This window comes from Cervus elaphus, chromosome X (genome assembly GCF_910594005.1).
Source record: "Cervus elaphus chromosome X, mCerEla1.1, whole genome shotgun sequence".
NCBI lineage: Eukaryota > Metazoa > Chordata > Mammalia > Artiodactyla > Cervidae > Cervus > Cervus elaphus.
In genome coordinates, this window is record NC_057848.1 from 103,007,835 (window position 1) to 103,027,449 (window position 19,615).

Genomic DNA, 19,615 nt, shown 5'->3' on the forward strand with positions numbered 1-19,615 from the left:
TTCTTTTTTCCCTCCTCTCCCCCTCCCTCCCTTCCCTCTTAAGACCCCTCCTTTTTCTCTCCTCTCTCCTTCCCCTCCCTATCCCCTTTCCTCCTCTCCCCGCTCTGCCTCCCCCATCCTCCCTGCCCCCTTCCACTTCTTTCCTCTCCTTGCCTGTCTTTTTCTTTCTTCTTAGCAGAAGCATTTCCTTTTTTATATACTTCAGGTGTTTTTAGCCATATGGAAGTGTATTTACATATTTCTGTGCCAAGCTCAAAGATTTTACAGGGAACTATGTAAAGACAGATTTTAGAAGGAAACAGAAGTATATTTTTCTTATATTTGCTTGCCAAACTTATAATGATGCAATAAGTTTTATCTTTATTAAAAGGAAGAAATATCACCCTTCCCATATGTAGTTTACTGAAATTCTTATGTCCTTTTCATATTATCCTGGGTCATCTCTGGCCAGAACATTGTAAAGAAATGCTAGTATGGTTCCTGAGAAGATCTAGCTAACAAAACCATTTATACTAAATTTAATTCTTGCAAAGACTGTATAGAACCAAGCAGATAGATGAGTAACTGCCACTCTGTTTTCCTATTTTCTCACTCTTCTGAACAATTAAATTATTTTATTTAGTGCCCAGTGCCTAGAGAATATTCCTTAAATTCGAATTGAAAAATAAGAATACATAATTAGCTTATAGAACTTATTTACCAAAAGAGGTTAGATAAATTTAGACTAGAAATAATTTTTAAAATATTTGGATGAAGTCATTGATAAAAGATTCATAAGCATTATTAAGATAATTTTGGATTCTTTGATCTATATTGCCAACAGTACTCTTTGATAGCCTGGATTTTACCAGAAAAAGTAGACTACTAGGTTGAGTCTAATTTGACATGGTGTTTTTAACACTTTTTTTCATTTGCCGGGGTAGTTTGTTCACCATCCAGAATTTTCTGGTGTTCACTTTTCCCTTAAGCTTTATTGATAATTAATTGATTGAATTATATTGAGATAGCTTTTATTATTCATGTATTTATTTATGTTCGGAAGATATAATAGTTTTAGCCACACTATCAATATTGTTTATATGCTTTATTGCTTCCTTCAGTGGTCACATGTGAAGTGTTGAAGAGCAGTCTTTAGAGTATTAGGTTTTCAATATTTCTTTATTCTTCTCTTTTCTTTTAAAAAATTCTAATACTGCACATATGCATTTGAACTTTTGTTGGTTTTTTACAGTAATTGCATTGTAATTGAATTGTTATTCATAATGTTAATTGCTTGGGAATTTTAGTGTCCCTGTCATTGATGCTTTCACATTCTTAAATCTGCCATGTTATTTGAGGAGGAGCTATTAGAATAGAGATAGTTCAAATATGATATGTTTTCATGTAGTATGTACTAGTCAAGATACTTAAGTTCAACATATTTAGAATTCAGAACCTGATAAAAACTCAAGGGAGTTGACTAGGAATAGGAGATCTTTTAAAATTTGTCCTTTGAAATAGTTTTCTCATGGTGGAGTATAGTTTTCCATAGCTACTTTTAAATCAGTTTTATAGTTCCCCTATGTAAATAAAGCTTAATCATGAAAGTAAGTCTTAAAGGTTTTATAAAAGAATCTTAGCACTAGAAAGAACTTTTATTAATATTATTTCTTATCTTGGTCAAGTAAATGTGAAAAACACTGAGTTTAAAAAAATATGGGAAAAAATGACTACATGTAGGACTGCTCATATACTAAAATGCATTGTGAATCATCTCTTTGGGAGAACGTTATCTAAGTAATTTGACAGTGGAAATCCCTTTCCCTGTAACATTCTGAAAGTTTCCTGGTAATAAATTTGGGAAACTGGGTTGTAAACCCCTATTTACAGAAGAAAAATCCATAGCCCAGAGAAGTATGTGGCTGGAGTACATTACACTGCTTGTCTTTCAGTTTATTTCTGAACCATTTCATGGGGCATTCCCTGACAGTCCAGTGGTCAGGACTTTGTGCTGTCACTGCCAAGGTCCTGGTTCAATCCCAGCCCAAAAAAACAAACCAAAACCAAACAGATGTTACCAATACTTTGTAACATATCTATACTTACAGCACTCAGAAGATTGAGAATTAGCCGCATTACTTTTATTTTTTTTTTAAGTCAAGTACATTACAGTGTGTGTATGATTCACATAAAAAAATTCTCCCCTTTTTTTCTTTTGGTCCCTGCCATGAGGTTTGTGGGATCTTAGTTCCACAACCAGGGATTGAACCTGGCTGGCAGTGAAAGCTGAGTCCTAACCTCTGGACCACCAGGGAATTCCCAAGTTCTGCCCTTTTAAGTGTGCAGTTCAATGAGGTTTGACAAATGTATACATTTATATAACCACCAGTAGCACAATACAAATATGGAACATTTGTATCACTCCTTAAATGTCTTTCGTGCCTCCTTAGAGTCAGTCCCCTATTCCTCAATCCCTAGAAACCACTAATCTCTATCACTGTACTTTTGCCTTATTTAGAATCTCATCTTAATGCAATTATACAGTATGTAGCCTTTTGTGCTTGTTTGATTTTGCTTAGACCAAATTCTTCTGATTCATGCATATCATTTCACCAAGTTGTATTCTGTTGTATGGATATACTACAGTCTGTTTGTTCATTCATCAGTTGATGGACATTTGGGTTCCATATTTTGGCTGTTATAAATAAAGGCCTATAAATGTACACGTTGTTACATGAACATCTATTTTCATTTCTCTGGGTAAATAGCTAGGTAGTGGATTATTGGATCATATGGTAAGTGCAGGTTTAACTTTAAGACACTGTCAAATTATTTCGAAAGTAGCTATCTCATTTTGTATTCTACTAGCAAGGTATAATTTTAGAATTAGAGTATCAATTTCTATTAAAAAAAGTGATATAGATTTTGATTGGGGTTACTTTGCAGCTATAGATTAATTTTGGGAAAATTAATATCTTAGCAACATTGAGCCTTCAATTCTAGGAACATAGTATAATTCTCCATTTATTTAGATCTTTTAAAATTTTTCACAGCAATGTTTTATGAAATTTTTCCCTAAGAATTTCCTGGGTTTCTGATGATATTTTAAATTATGTATTTTAAAATTTCAGTTTTCAGTAAATAGAAAATATATATATATATAATATATATATATATTATATATATATATATATCACTAAATCCACAATTCCACTAACTACATCAAATAGCCTCTAGTTTTTTGAGATTCTTTGGGATTCTCTACATGAATGATCATGTTGTCTGCAAATAAAAACAGGTTTACTTTATCCTTTCTAATCTTGTTTGCCTTATGGTGTTGTTTTCTTTTTTTTTTTTTTTTTTGCATTGAACTGCTAGTACCTCAAGTACACTGGTGAATTGAAGTGATGAAACTGGATGTCCTTGCCTTGTTGCCATTCTTATAGGGAAAGCGGGCAATCTCACCATTACATATGATTATAGATGCTCTTTATCAGGTTGAGAATGTTCCCTTCTAGTCCTACTTTCTTTACAATTTTTATTGTAAATAGATATGTCCCACGTTTACAATTTTATTCAGTAATGTTAGAATTTTACTAGTCATTTCTTGGCACTCATTTTAACTGACATTTTATGTAGAATAGTGCTATCTAATAGAACTTTCAGTGATAATGGAGATGTCCTATCTTGTGATATCTAAAACAGTAGCCACTAGTCACATGTGGCTATTGTATCTGAGGTCTAAGTTTTTGTTTTTAATTTTAGTTATTTTTTTGGCGAGCTTTTCTCTAGTTGCAATGTGCAGGCTTCTCATTGCAGTGGCTTCTCTTGTTGCAGACCACTGGCTCTAGAGCACAAGCTCAGTAGTTATAGCACATGGGCTTAGTTGCTCCACAGCATGTGGGATCTTCCTGGACCAGGTATAGAACCAGTGTCCCCTGCATTAGAAGGAGAATTTTTTTTTTTTACCACTGTGCCACCAGGGAAGCCCTAAGTTTTTAATTGTATGAAATTTTAAGTAATTTGACATTCTGTAAGCACATATAGCTAATGGACAGTGCATATCTAGACCTATGTGGGAATCAGGAAGCAGCCCTCTGGATAGGTGCATAATTTGTTAATAATCTGTTGACTAATATTCACTCTACATACTTAACCTGGAGTGTTTCCATTTTTTTTCTCAGAAGCTGACTTTAACTTTTCCTATTATGAGTTTAGTAATTCACTTTAAAATCACATTGTGCCACTTTTTTTTCCACTCAGAGTTTTACAGTTGTCTTTGGCCAAATCCAATAAATTTTTACCTTATCTGGACTCTACTATATTGGATTGTGTATTCAGATGTTTCCATCTTCTGTGCAGTTAATCAGCAATATTATTTAGTAATTTAATGAAATGGAGGGGAGGGAGCATGGAATGAAATTTGGGAGTTACTTCCCACATACTTTTCAGGCTAACAACTGTAGTACTTTAAATGTATGTGACTTAAGTGTACCAGGAGTAAGTTTCCAAATTACTTTAGGGCAGGGACAGTGCCTATATTTACATTATTATAGGTCTAAGCTCCAGTCATTCTACCTCATTAGTTGTATGCTTGACTAATCAAGTTGATTTTGCTTTGTGTCAAATCAGAGGAAGAAACTTGAACTGAGTTAAAAATAGTATTTTTTCATATTAAGTCTCTGTCTTAATCTTTTTTAACCTTTTTTTAAAAATTGAAGTATAGTTAATTTATAATGTTGGGTATATAGCAAAGTGATTCAGTTATATGTATATTTATCTACTTCTCAGATTCTTTTCCATTATAGGTTAAGATACTGAATATAGTTCCCTACTATATAGCACTACTGTATAGTGCTATACAGTAGCTCCTTATTTAATCTAGTTTATAAATAGTAGTGTATATAGGTTAATCCCAATCTCCTGATTTTTTTCCTTCCTGTCCACTATCCTTTTAGGTATTCATAAGTTTCCCATGTCTGTGAGTCCTTTTTTCTTCAAAACAGTATTAATACCTAATGCCACTCAAAGAAATCTTGGGGCATATGTAATTAATATTTGTAGTATTGTTTGAGATCTTGCACTCTAGTCACTATGTATTTTTACTTCTTTATCCCTTTAAAAATTAGTAGTTGTCTTGGAAACTGTGTAGTGGTCACACTAAAATTTGAAAATATAATTTCACACCAACACAAATCTGCTATGAGCTAGTTTTTCAGTACAGAAATAATTTAAAAAATCTGTTTCATATCTGTTCAAAATGGGTATTTGGAAGAACTAGTATTATAGTTGTTACCCATCATGGTAAAGATTTCAGAAATTGTCCTAGTTATCACATTCTGAACAGTTTTCATAAAATTATAGAAATGGCAGCAAGTTAGCTTGTTCATTTTAGCTTGCAGCTTAATGTAATACCCAAGGAACAAATGTACATTCTTGTATTTCTAAACTGAGTGAAGAGTATGATGCAGTAACACTCTAAACCTTTTCTGTTTTACCCCTTTTATCTTTAGTACAGTTGACATATAGCAGTGTCCTATAATTTGCATAGTAGGCCTGTAATTTATACCTTACACAGCTCAGGAGACTTATATTAACTCTATAGACAAATTAATATATGTTTTCATAAGCTTCCATTTAGCATTGATTGACTCTTGACTTATTGGCATTCATTGTAGGGTTATATGTCACACTTAAAGCCAGAATTCACTTGAAGGTGGGAAATCTGCCTCTTGTTATTATGTAAATATAAATTGAAAGAAAGGAGTCTAATTTATGCCTTATTTGGCTGAGGTGACAGGGTTTCTGCCAGGAATATTTGTCATCCTTCCGCTCTGATTTTATGTAGTTTTCATCTCTTGCCCATGGATTACTCTTCGGCTAGGCCTTGCTGTTTGTTGTTTGCTTCCCTCCACTTCACCTTCCTCCTTTTTGTGCTTGATAATTGTGCATGAAGCAAGTTGCTTCTAAAGTTATTACCTTTTTATTTAATATCTGGAGAGGAGCAAGGGATTCTTGTCACACCTGCAAGTGATTAGAAGTGCAATATAAACTCAGTCTTTTTGTACATTCTACATTGTGAGTCCTCACTAAATATTAAATGAATGGAAGTGCTATAATTGCTGTTACATGGAAATGGAAGCATCCCTTTTAAAGGCATTTTTATGGTTTTTTGTAGCCCGTGTGAGTTTCTAGCCCCTCGTATCCATTTCTGGAATCACCGTTGTATTATTAGGGCAAATAATTTTATTTGATTTATTTGAAGGAAAATAGATTTTATTGTCTTAGTTTGATCATGTAAAGTATAATGAAAAAGTTTTAGGAGAAGGAAATGGCAACCCACTCCAGTATTCTTCCCTGGAAAAGTCCATGGACAGAGGAGCCTGGCAGGCTGCAGTCCATGGGGTTACATGACTGAGCATGTGTGCACGAGGGTGGAGGGAGATGGGGTGGTAGCAATAAAGTGGTAGAACTAAAGAAAAAAGGAAAAAGTTTTGTTTAATTCTGTTATCAACACTTTTTTCCTTTCCTTATCATTCGTTCTCATTTCTTTAGCTTTTTCTTTCAACATACATCAAAGTATTCTAAAAGGATCCTTTAGTACTTGTTATATACATTTTACTTGGTACCTTATAGAAATAGAATTTGATATTTATAGTTCACAAAAGGAAGCTGTAAACAGTTCTAGATTTGTTTAGTTGGAGGAAAAGGCAGTCTAAAATGTTTGTGTATAATAACCAAATCAAATGAAATGGTTTAGAAGAATATAGTAAAATGAAGATTTAGAATATTTATTCTCAAATTATATTAAGTGAACTTTGCAGAAAGGCTGAATGGAATTAGAAATACTGTTTCTTTGCTATATCTTAGTATTATCTAGCAATAAGACATTCAATGACCATGAATACCAATAGCTTTAGGATTTACTAGTTTTATTTAAATTGTACTGTGGATGGGTGTTAAGAGGGTGGGAATGGCATCAGCCTTAAAGATTGTAAAACTGTTGTTACTTTATGTGATTAAGGTTTCAGAGACCTAATTTGATTCGTAGTAGCATCAAATCCATGAAAGAAATAGTTCTGTTTTACTTCTACTACAGTTTTCCGGTTTTACTAAAATTCATTTTTCTTTTTTTTTTTCCTGGCTTCTTTTGAGACTTTATGTTAATTTGCTTCCCAGGTGGCTCTAGTGGTAAAGAACCCTCCAGCCAATGCAGGAGACCTAAGAGGCATGGATTCGATCTTTGGGTTGGGAAGATACTCTAGAGGAGGTCATGCCAACCCACTTCAGTGTTCTTGCCTGGAGAATTCCATGGATGGAGGAGCCTGACAGGCTACAGTCCATGGGGTTGCAAAAGAGTTGGACTCTACTGAAGTGATTTAGCAGGCACTCATGCATGCAGAGCTATTTTGGGAAATCACAAACCAAGCTTCACACAGAAAACACTACTAGTCATTTTAAATCTTGAGTTGACACTGAATTTCATGAGTCAGTTTCCAATGTTCTTTTTTTATGTATACATTTTTAAATTATTTATTTTTTTATTGCGTTGGGTCTCTATTGCTGTGTGTGGGCTTTTCTCTAGTTGCAAGGAGTGGGGGCTACTCTTCATTGTAGTGCACAGACTTTTCATTGCAGTGGCTTCTCTTGCGAAGCACAGGCTCTAAGTGCATGGGCTTCAGTAGTTGCAGCTCTCAGGTCCCTAGAGTACGCAGGCTTCAGTAGCCGTGGCACTTGGGTGGTTCATGGGCTCTAGAGTTTTGTGGGCTTAGTAGTTTTGGCACAGGGGCTTAGTTGTTCCGTGGCATGTGGGATCTTCCTTCCTGGTCCTGGGGTCAAACCCATGTCACCTTCACTGGCAGGTGGATTCTTATCCATTGTACAACCAGGGAAGTCTGATGTTTTTGACAGTATTTTCTTGGTTTGTTATAGGCCTCTCTGTTTATAGGAGCTGATTGATATGTTTAACAATATTTTAACCAATCAGAAAGTGGTATATATGCTATCATTCTATTTTCTAATTAAAATTAAAATACATGACTATAAATGTTAATCATGTGACTTTTTTTGTGAAAGAGAAAAGACTAATCCAAGAATATTTTAGCACTCTTTAAATAAGGCTTGTTTTCTGAAAAAATGTATTTGAAGATATTGTTGATGGGTGTGGTATAAGAAGCCTGATCTGTGAGCAATAATCTTTTCTGCCTTGTGTGTATACAGCCTTAAGTCTTTTATTTGGTTAGCAGTTATTGGCTGAGCCTGGTACTGTTTTGATTGTCTTAAGCTTTTGCTGAAAGCAGGCTTCTCCCTGTTTCATCCTCTACCCTACCCCCACATTCCTGAGGTTTGTCTTTGAGGTAGATGTATAGCTACTATTTCCTAGAAGGTCACAACTTTGCTTTACTGTTATGGAGTTGTTTTCAGTTCAGTTCAGTTCAGTCGTTCAGTCGTGTCCGACTCTTTGCGACCCCATGAATCGCAGCATGCCAGGCCTCCCTGTCCATCACCAACTCCCGGAGTTTACTCAAACTCATGTCCATTGAGTCGGTGATGCCATCCAGCCATCTCATCCTCTGTCCTCCCCTTCTCCTCCTGCTCCCAGTCCCTCCCAGCATCAGGGTCTTTTCCAATGAGTCAACTCTTCGCATGAGGTGGCCAAAGTACTGGAGTTTCAGCATCAGTCCTTCCATTGAACACCCAGGACCGATCACCTTTAGGATGAACTGGTTGAATCTCCTTGCAGTCCAAGGGACTCTAAAGAGTCTTCTCCAACACCACAGTTCAAATGCATCAATTCTTCGGTGCTCAGCTTTCTTCACAGTCCAACTCTCACACCCATACATGACCACTGGCAAAACCATAGCCTTGATTAGACGGACCTTTGTTGGCAAAGTAATGTCTCTGCTTTTTAATATGCTATCTAGGTTAGTCGTAACTTTCCTTCCAAGTAGTAAGTGTCATTTAATTTCATGGCTGCAATCACCATCTGCAGTGATTTCATCTGCAGGAGCCCAAAAATATAAAGTCAGCCACTGTTTCCCCATCTATTTCCCATGAAGTGATGGGACCAGATGCCATGATCTTAGTTTTCTGAATGTTGAGCTTTAGACCAACTTTTTCACTCTCCTCTTTCACTTTCATCAAGAGGCTTTTTAGTTCCTCTTCACTTTCTGCCATGAGGGTGGTGTCATCTGCATATCTGAGGTTATTGGTATTTCTCCCGGCAATCTTGATTCCAGCTTATGCTTCATTCACCCCAGCATTTCTCATGTACTCTGCATATAAGTTATAAGGAGTTGTTTTAGTGGATTTTAAAACATTTCTTCTTGATGCTATAGGCATCATATTAGAGTCTGCTATCTCGAGCTTGATGCCAAGTTGAAGATACAGTATTTTTTCTAGCAAATATTGTAGTTACTGGGCTTCCCAGCTGGCCCTAGTGGTAAAGGACCTGCCTGCCAATGCAGGAGATATATGAGACATGGGTTTGATTCCTGGGTCGGGAAGATCCCTGGAGGAGAACATGGCACCTCACTCCAATGTTCTTGCCTGGAGAAGCCCATGGACAGAGGAGCCTGGCAGGCTACAGTCCATAGGGTCACACAGAGTAGTTACCTTGTTTTGGTTAAGCATTATTATCTCTTAGCACCATTGATATTTCCTGTGATATGAGGAGTAGAATTCAGTGTGTTGTTCATCTTTATTGGAAGTGGAAGTTTCTTGTGCTTAGTGATTTTCAGGTTTAGTTTCATGAATTTTTTGTTTTGGAGTGGAGAGGGCTTTTTCCAGTACTAAACTGCTGAACGTGTAGGGTAATTCAAAATAACTTACCTTGTTAAGGTCTCATCAGACAGAGACCACCAGGAACAAGCCTGTAGTCTGACAAAATCAAATGTATTGACTCATAGTGAAGGAGTGTACTCCTGAGGGACCATGGGAGGCCTTTGGGCAAGAGGGAGGAGGGAAGTGTCTTTTGTGAATTTTGGCTTACCACTGAATAATTCTGAGGTCAATCTGAAGGAAGCCAGGATTAGTTCTGGATTGGTGGCTGCTTCTGAGGCAAATTGAGAGAAGTGGGGATTAACTAGGGGTTGGGTACTGTCATGAATCAGGGCAGTATAGGAGTTGGGTATATTGTTCCAGTAAGAAATGAAAATACCAAAGTGAGGATGGGGGCATCATTGGTAAGAAAGCAGTAATCACCCAAAGAAGGAGTCGTTATGATAGTTTACAACTGCTGCATGACCTTGGGAGGAACAGTGTTTCCTGTTAACTTTGCAGCTGGCTTTATCTGTGTCTGTCTTCACAGCCTGATAATTGCAGAGCTGCTTTTTTCTTTTTCAGCCCTAGCTGATAGTTTACTCTTTCAGTCCCAAATAGATTTTGATTCTTTCAACATTTGTTCTTATAAGTCTTTTAGAAATGCATGGTCAGCATACAACGATTTGTTATTTTGTTTAAGGGCTTCTCTGGGCTTCCCTGTGGCTCAGATGGTAAAGAATCTGCTTGCAATGCAGGAAACCTGGGTTTGATCCTTGGATTGGGAAGATCCCCTGGAGAAGGGAATGACAACCCATTCCAGTATTCTTGCCTGGAGAATTACATGGACAGAGGAGTTTGGCAGGCTACAGTCCATGGGGTCGCAAAGAGTTGGACATGACTGAGCGAGCAACAAGGGCTTTTCTGGATGTTCTTGTTTGTTGAATCGAAAATCCTTTGTTTAGCCTAGAAATATTTTCTAACACCAGTTCAATGTTCCATGCCAATGTAAAATAATTTTAAAACAAACAGATTTTTCTCCAATGTAAATAGAAAATGAGTGGAGTAGAAGAGTGTTCTAACAACTCTGATTTGGCCATTTCAGAATACTCTTTGGATCTTGGTAAACTTTCCAGTAAAACCTAATTTAGTAGATACCAGAATCCCTGCTGATTTTGTTCAGTGTCTTGCAGGTAGAGGGAATATTGAAGAATATAATATAGAATTTTTTTGGGGGGGTGAGAACATTTTTTTTCCATTTATTTTTATTAGTTGGAGGCTAATTACTTTACAGTATTGTAGTGGTTTTTGCCATATTTTTAATGTTAAAGTTATTTCCTATTTCAGGATTATATTAGGTTGTATTTCCTATAATATCATTAAGTAAACAGCATTGAAATGTAAGAAGACTATTGAACTAGAATCAAGAGACCTGGATTGAACCAAGTGTCTGCCATGTATTGATGTTAGGCAAGACACTTAGTTCCTTTGGGCTTTAATTCCCTCATTTACGGATTGAACAAAATGCTTGCCTTCACATCTCACAGAATTGCTGTGAATTCAAATGAGATGTCTGTAGAATTACTTTTTTTTTATAGGATTTTATTTTTTAATTTTTATTTTTCCATTTATTAGTTGGAGGCTAATTACTTTACAATATTGTAGTGGGTTTTGTCATACATTGACATGAATCAGCCATGGAGTTACATATATCTGTAGAATAACTTTATAAGCTTTAAAATGTTATGCAAATATAACATGTAATTAAGATTTTGGGTCATGTGTGTGTGCTCAGTTGCTTGCTGCTGCTGCTGCTAAGTTGCTTCAGTCATGTCTGACTCTGTGCAACCCCATAGATAGCAGTCCACCAGGTTCCTCTGTCTCTGGGATTCTCCAGGCAAGAATACTGGAGTGGGTTGCCATATCCTTCTCCAATGTATGCATGCATGCTAAGTCACTTCAGTCGTGTCCGACTGTGCGACCCCATGGACAGCTTCCCACCAAGCTCCTCTGTCCACAGGATTCTCCAGGCAAGAATACTGGATCAGGTTGCCATTTCCTTCTCCAGGCTCAGTTACTTAGTTGTGTCCAATCCTTTGTGACCCCATAGACTGCAGCCCGCCAGGTCCCTCAGCCTATGGAATTTTGCAGGCAAGGATACTGGAGTGGGTTGCCATTTCTGACTCCATGGGATCTTCCTGACCCAGGAATTGAACCCCTGCATTGGCAGGTGGATTCTTTACCACTGAGTCACTGGGGAAGCCCATGATATTGGGTCACAGATGCTGATAATAATGTTGATAATAATGACTCAAATATTAAAGATCTAGTATTCAGGTTATCATCACAAAAAGAATATCTAGCTCACATGCAGCAGTACTGCGGTGTTTTTTTAGTATCTAAACTTTTTAGATACTTTAGTATCTAAACTTTTTTAGTATCTAAACTTTTAGTATCTAAACTTATCAGAATCTGTTCTTTGTCTCCAAATCCAGACTTTCCACAAAAGTCTCAGCAAAGTAAGTAATATATATTTCCTAGTTGCCATAATAGAACCCCTTGTAAGAGCTTAGGGTTTGTGGTGGGAGGTGAAACTGGAAAGAAAGGTTTGTTGTTCTTTAGTAACTAAATTGTGTTCGACTTTTTTGTGACCCCATGGACTGTAACCTGCTAGTCTCCTCTGTCCCTGGGATTTCCCAGGCAAGAATACTGGAGTGGGTTGCCATTCCCTTCTCTAGAGGATCTTTCTGACCCAGGAATTGAACCTACATCTCCTACATGACAGGCAGATTCTTTACCACTAAGCCATCTGGTGAGCCAAAGTGAGGTTAGGACCCAATTATTCTGAACTGTCCATGTCAGGAGTCAGCAACATTTTTGATAAAAGGGCCAGATAGTCTATAATTTTTTTGGCTTTCTGGATCATTTGGTCTCTGTTAAAATTACTCAATTCTGTGGTAGTGTAAAAACAGCTCTAGATAATATGTAAATGAATGAACATGGTGGTGGGCTGAATTTGGCCTACTGACCCTAGTTTGCCAACCCCTGTTCTACAATTATGAATTCAGATTTTATCTTATAGGTACTGAGGAAATATTGGATACTTTTGAATGGGAAAATTATATGATTGAATTTTTTATTTTGAAAAGATAACTCAGGTGACAGAGGCAGAGTATAGGATAAATTGGAGAAGAGAGAGACTGGAGGAGGCAGGCTGGAAAATCAGAGAAGTCTGTTAGTGTAGATGTAGACAGAAGATTATGAGTGTGGGAGCAGTAGCAATAGAAATTGACATAAGCAAATTGATTCAAGCAAAACTTTTGAGGTGAGATGAATAATACAGTTTGATTGGAAATGGGGCATAAAGGAGAAGAGTTAAAAATAAATCTATCAATAACAAAATTGAGGAGAAGGTGAATATAGAAAACTTGTGCTGAAAGAATAATGAACTTGATTTGGGAACTCTCCATCTGTGGTACACCTCTAGGTAGAGGGGAAGGATGTCTATTAGGTAGAAAATGTGGTCCCGGAGCTAAGGTGAAAGATAATGTTCTAGGTAAAGATTTCACGGTAATTAGTATGTGAGTAGGTAAGATTGCAGGGACAGCATGAAAACAGAGAGGAAAGCCCAGGATAAAATTTGAATGAACTGTAAGCATTTCATCAAGAGTGAGTTGGAGTAGAAAAAAACAATATAAGGAAGTAAAAAGCCAAGGTTTAGAGAGGCAGGGGGAGAATTAGAAATGATATTTTGGAAGTCATAATAAGAGAACTATAGATTTGATCAATATTCCCTATAAAATTTGCTATTAAATTTATATTCTCAATGGTTTGGAAGGTTTAACACTAGAAATAATTTTTATTCAATTCAGCAAACACTTTAACACCAAATTGATACAAAACTTTTTCTAAGTGTTCAGGGCAGCACTTACTTTCAAGGATTTGACTCTTTGGGAAAGTTTAGGCAGATGCTGGAGTATGATTGCAGTACAAGGCATTGTCTCAGTCCTTTTAAACTGCTATAACAAAATAGTATAGATAAAGTTATTTATAAACAACATTTATTTTTGACTGTTCTGGAGTTTGAGAAGTCTAAAATTAGGCTCTAGCAGATTTAGTGTCTGATTAGGACCAGTTTTCTGGTTCATAGATACCTTACATGGAGGAAGGAGCAAGGGAACTTTCTTAGGCCTCTTTTATAAGGCCACTAATTTACTTCCCTGAAGGTTTCACATCCATTGTTCAGTCACTAAGTCATGTCTGACTCTTTGTAACTCCATGAACTGCAGCACACCAGGCTTCTCTGTCCTTCACTGTCTCCTAGAGTTTGCTCAAACTCATGCCCATTGAGTTGGGGATGCCATCCAACCATCTCATCCTCTGTCACCTCCTTCTCCTTCTGTCCTCAGTCTTTCCCAGCATCAGGCTCTTTTCCATTGAGCTGGCTCTTCACATCAGGTGGCCAAAATATTGGAATTTCAGCTTCAGCATCAGTCCTTCCAATGAATATTCGGAACTGATTTCCTTTAGGATTGACTGCTTTGATCTCTTGGCTGTCCAAGGGACTGTCAGAAAAGTTCAGTCTAAAGCAGACACAGGCTAACTGATTTAAGGAAAATATTATAATGAACATTAAGGAAGAAGAGAGGAAACTGATTAAGAGAAATAAGGAAAGATATTAAGGAATAAGTAATCTTTGAAATGAACTTTGAAGGATAAATTATAACTGAAAGAGGGGAACATTCCAGGTGAGAGTATATCTGCATAGGACAGAAAAAAAGGCTTGTCTGATTTAAAATGGAAAATTTATACCTTGGAGTAGTGTGAATTATGGTTGGATATTTTGGGAAAGATGGGACTGGATTAATTGAACAAATATTTGAGTGTTTTTTGCTCCCAAGGGACTGAGCTCAGTCAGTACATGATACATTAGACATTGATCTCTGTCCTTAAAGTGTTAGTAATTAATCTTAGATCAGAGATGTACGCAAATAACTAATATTAGGACTACGATAAGTGAAGCTGGAGAGTTTACTTTTGGTTGAAGTGATTGAAAAATATTTCATGAAAAAGAATGATTTTAGGTTGTGCCTCCAAGGATAAGGATCTTGACAAGCTGTAATGGCTGAAGTTTGGCATAAGACTAAGGGAATAGCATAAGCAAAGGTGATGGGTTGGTAAACTTGGAGAAGTTTAGGTTTGAAGTTGAGGTGAAAGTTAATTTTTTTTTAATCAACAGATGTCTAGTTGCTCCAGCACCATTTATTTAAAATTATATCCTCTTCCATTGCATTTTGATTAGTACTTTTTTAAAATATCAGTTAAGATATTGTAATGGTCTTTATCTTTCTGGCTTACTTCACTCTGTATAATGGGGCTCCAGTTTCATCCATCTCATTAGAACTGAATATTTGTGTGAATCTACTTCTTGGTCCTCTATTCTGTTCCATTGATCTATGTATTTAACTCTTTACCAGTACTGCATTGTTTTGATTACTATAGTTACATAGTAAGCCTTAACATTGGAAAGAGTAATCCCTCCCACTTTATTATTTCTTGAGAGTGTTTTCAGCATGCTAGGACCTTCTAGGGCCAGCCGGTGCCATTCCATATAAATTTTAGGACAAGGATATTAATGTCTGTTAAAGCCTTTGGCAAGGAATTGCAAGAAGCCTTTGGCAAGGAATTGCAGTAAGAGCTTACTTAATTGCAGTAAGATCATTTTGGGAGAATTGACGTTTAGTTTGTGGAGACTTCCAATCCATGAACATGGTATGTCTCTGTTGAGGTCTCCTTTGATTTTTTCCATCAGAATTTTATAATTACAGTATACATATATTGTACATGTTAAGTATATATCTAAGTATTTTTGAGTGATCAAAAATGGTATTGTGTTTTTAATTTTGGTTTCTGCATATTCATTATTAGTGTGTAGAAATGCATTTGATTTGTGTGTGTGTATCTTTTTTCCTATGACCTTGCTGAGTCCACCTATTTCTAGGAGTTTTCAATCTCTTTTTTAAACATATTCTATCTTGCTTTCTTATACTATAGTTTTGGGATTGGATGATTTGGCAGATCTAATTATGTTCTGAGTTGGTTTGGGCTAGAAGTTAAGGTTTGTGGTGAAACCTATTATAGTCATTGTAGCATAGTTTACCTCTTGGGGCAAATGCTAATTTTAAAAAGTTTTTTCTCTTCAAAAGAGCTATTATAGAATATTGGTTAAGAGATCAGCCTCTGAGGTCAGATTGAATCTTGTCTGTATTGCTTACTAGCTTGGGACCTGGGAGAAGTTGTTTAACCCCTTTTTGCCTCAGCTTCCATGTCTTAAAAAGGGGATATGAATAGTAATCATGGGGTTAAATAAGTTAAACATATAATGTAGATGTGCTACAAAATTCACTTAATTTTCAAGATAGGTCGTATTATGCTTATAGATTTTATAGCTAAGGAAGAAGATAGGCCACTTGTTCTTTTCTCAATACTGTGTTACCTTTTACTCCATCATTCTGCCAAAATAGGGGGAATTAGCAGAACCCATTCTGCCAAAACCTGTTGAGCTACATGCCTGGCTCTTTTATTTTTCCCATAGGATTACTGATGTATATATCCTTACCCCTGCTCTCCTTGCCCGTCAGACACATGTCCTCATTGTTTACCATTTTGTATTGAATAGTGACTTGGTACCCATAAAAACAAGGAGATGAGTTCACTGCTTTGATCATCAATATCTTTTATTTGGTGGGAGATAAGTATTGCTGATATGTTTAAACATAAAGCACTAACTGAAGAGGCAGCTATCATATAAGAAGAAAGAACATTGGACCCAAGTTCAAGCACCCTCCTTCTCTGTTTATTATCACCTGTATGACTTTGGAAAACTTGCTTCACCAACCTGAATCACAGTTTATTTATATGTAAATGAGTGGTTTTACTAGAAATTAATCTTTATAAAACCCTTTCAAGCTCTGGCAAAATTCTGTAATGTACACTAGTTCAGAGAGAGAAAGGTAGAGCATGGTTGCTTGTAGATTATTTTCTAGGGCCTCAGAAATGGTGATTAACCTCTCAAAATCTTCCCTAGTGTTGGTTTGCATTTTTCCTTTTTATTTTTGACAGATACATATTGTATACATATAAGTTGTACAACGTGGTGTTTTGATATATGTCTGTGATGTGAAATGATTACCACATTTGTGTGTGTAATGAGAACACTTAAGATCCACTTTCTTACCAAATTTCAAGTATACACTAGATTATTATTGCTAATTATTGTCTCTAAGTCATATATTAGCTATATATTAGATCTCCAGAATTTTTTTCATCTTAAAACTGAATGTACTCCTTGAATAGTATCTCCTTTTCTGTCTCCCCCAAGCCTCTGGCAGCTACCATTCTACTTTATTGTTAGTATAAATTCAATATTTAAAAAAAAAAGATTCTACATATGAGTGAACTCATGTAATATTTATCTTTTTCTGACTTATTTCATTTAGCATAATGTCCACCAGATTCATCCATGTTGTCATAGATGGCAGGTTTGCATTTTCTCATTGCAAAAGGCAGCTGTTTTCTCTATCTCCTGCATTTCCTATATCGAGAATTAAAGAGCATAAAGGTCAGTTACTTTTTAAATGTAAACTCAATGAAAAATTTCATAAGACAGAAAATGATTACAAGTATTAAATTTCTAATTGTACCTGTGGACAAATGTTTCTTCTTGTGGTTGAATCAAATGCTTATTTGAGCCTATGCTTTTTTAAAAAATGGACATTTTTAATGCACATTTTAAAAATTGAGGTAATTTGTTACACATATAGTGTAAATTTAAGGATTGCAACATATTGATTTGATACATTTACATATTGTAATATGATGTCCATTGTAATGATAGTTAACACCTCTATCACATTATATAATTATCATTTTATTTTAGCAATTGAAATAATTAAGTTCTAGTCTTTTAGCAAGTTTGATGATTATAAATCAATTCTGTTGTCCGTATTCACTGTACTGTGCATTACGCCCCTAGGACTTATTTACTACTTACTAGAAGTTTATACCCTTAAATATCTGTCCTATCCCCCTAGTCCCCAGCCCCTGATAACCACCATTTTACTGTCTTTATGAATTTGGCTTTTATTAGATTCTGCTTATAAGTGATATTGTATAGTACTTATCTTTCTCTGAGTTATAACACTTTTATTAAAGTCTTCAAGGTCTATACGTGTTGTCACAAATGGCAAGATGTCCTTCTCTATCACGGCTGAATAATATTCCATTGTGTATATATTTATATACCATAACTTCTTTATCCATTTGTCTGTTGATAGGTAGGTACATAGATTGTTTCCATATAATGGCTATTGTGAATAATACCACAGTACATGGGAGTCGGAGAAGGCAATGGCACCCCACTCCAGTACTCTTGCCTGGAAAATCCCATGGATGGAGGAGCCTGGTAGGCTGCGGTCCGTGGGGTCGCTAAGAGTTGGACACAACTGAGCGACTTCACTTTCACTTTTCACTTTCACACATTGGAGAAGGAAATGGCAACCCACTCCAGTGTTTTTGCCTGGAGAATCTCAGGGACGGGGGAGCCTGGTGGGCTGCCGTCTATGGGATCACGCAGAGTCGGATACGACTGAAGTGACTTAGCAGCAGCAGCAAACATGGGAGTGACTCTCTTCAGTGTCCTGTTTTCATTTCCTTTGAGTATATAATGAGAAGTGGAATTGCTGGATCATATTGTAGTTCTTTTTTTTGACTGCACCATGCAGCATGCAGAATCTTAGTTCCCCAACCAGGAGTTGAACTCGTGCCCCTGCAGTGGAAGCGCAGAGTCCTAATCCCTGGACTGCTAGGGAATTCCCTGGTAGTTCTATTTTTGATTTATTGAGAAACCTCTGTATTATTTTCCATAGTGACTGAACCAATTTACATTCTCACCAACAGTGGACAAGGGTTCCCTTTTCTCCTCATCATTGCCAATTCATATTATCTCTTGTCTTCTTGATGATAGCCTTTCTAACAGATGTGAGGTGATATCTCATTGTGGTTTTGCTTTGCATTTCCCTGGTGATTAGTGATGTTGAACCTCTTTTCATTTACCTGGTGCACATTTGGATGTCTTTTTTGGTTTTAGTTCCTCTGCCTATTTTTTTCCTCTGCCCACTTTTTAATAATATTTTTTTGTTGTTGAGTTTGAGTTCTTTATATATATTGGATATTAACCCCTATCAGATATATGGTTTGCAAAAAATGTTTTCCATTCTGTAGTTTGTCTTTATATTGCAATTACTTTGCTGAGCAGGAGCTTTTAAGTTTGCGGTCCCAGCTGTTAATTTTTGTTTTTGTTGTTTATACTTTTGGTGTCACATCTGAATAATCATTGCCACAACCAATATCAAGGACCTTCCCTATATTTTCTTTTTAGAAGTTTTATGGTATCAGATTTTTGATACATTTTGAGTTAATTTTTGTGAGTAATGCAAGATAGGGATCTGGTTTCATTTTTTGTTGTTGATGTTGGCCTGTGTTTATCCAGTTTTCTCAGCACCATTTTTGAAGAAACTATCCTTTCCCCATTGAGTGTCCTTGGTTCCATTGACTTTGTTTTTGAACATTAGTTAACTGTACATGAAAGAGAATTAATTCTTAGGTAGGTTGGTAAGAAGTCCTGGGTCTCCGAAGAGGGGGAGGGGGAGGGAGTCTGGGACTCTCAAGGAGGATAAAAGGACAAACTTTTCTTTTTCTACATTGCTTTGTCTTAGTCACATAAGACTTTTTTTTCCCTTAAACTCTTGAGTTGTTATGGCAACAATCTTTAAGACCAGCTTTCTTTAAGCCCAGAGCTAATGATTATACAAGAAAA

The 19,615-nt window shown here is 36.3% G+C and overlaps 1 protein-coding gene across 1 annotated transcript in view; it reads left to right on the forward strand.

Annotated features, from left to right (window-relative positions):
- Positions 1–19,615, forward strand: part of BRWD3 (bromodomain and WD repeat domain containing 3) — a 136,278-nt gene that overhangs the window by 15,433 nt on the left and 101,230 nt on the right. The window lies entirely within an intron of this gene.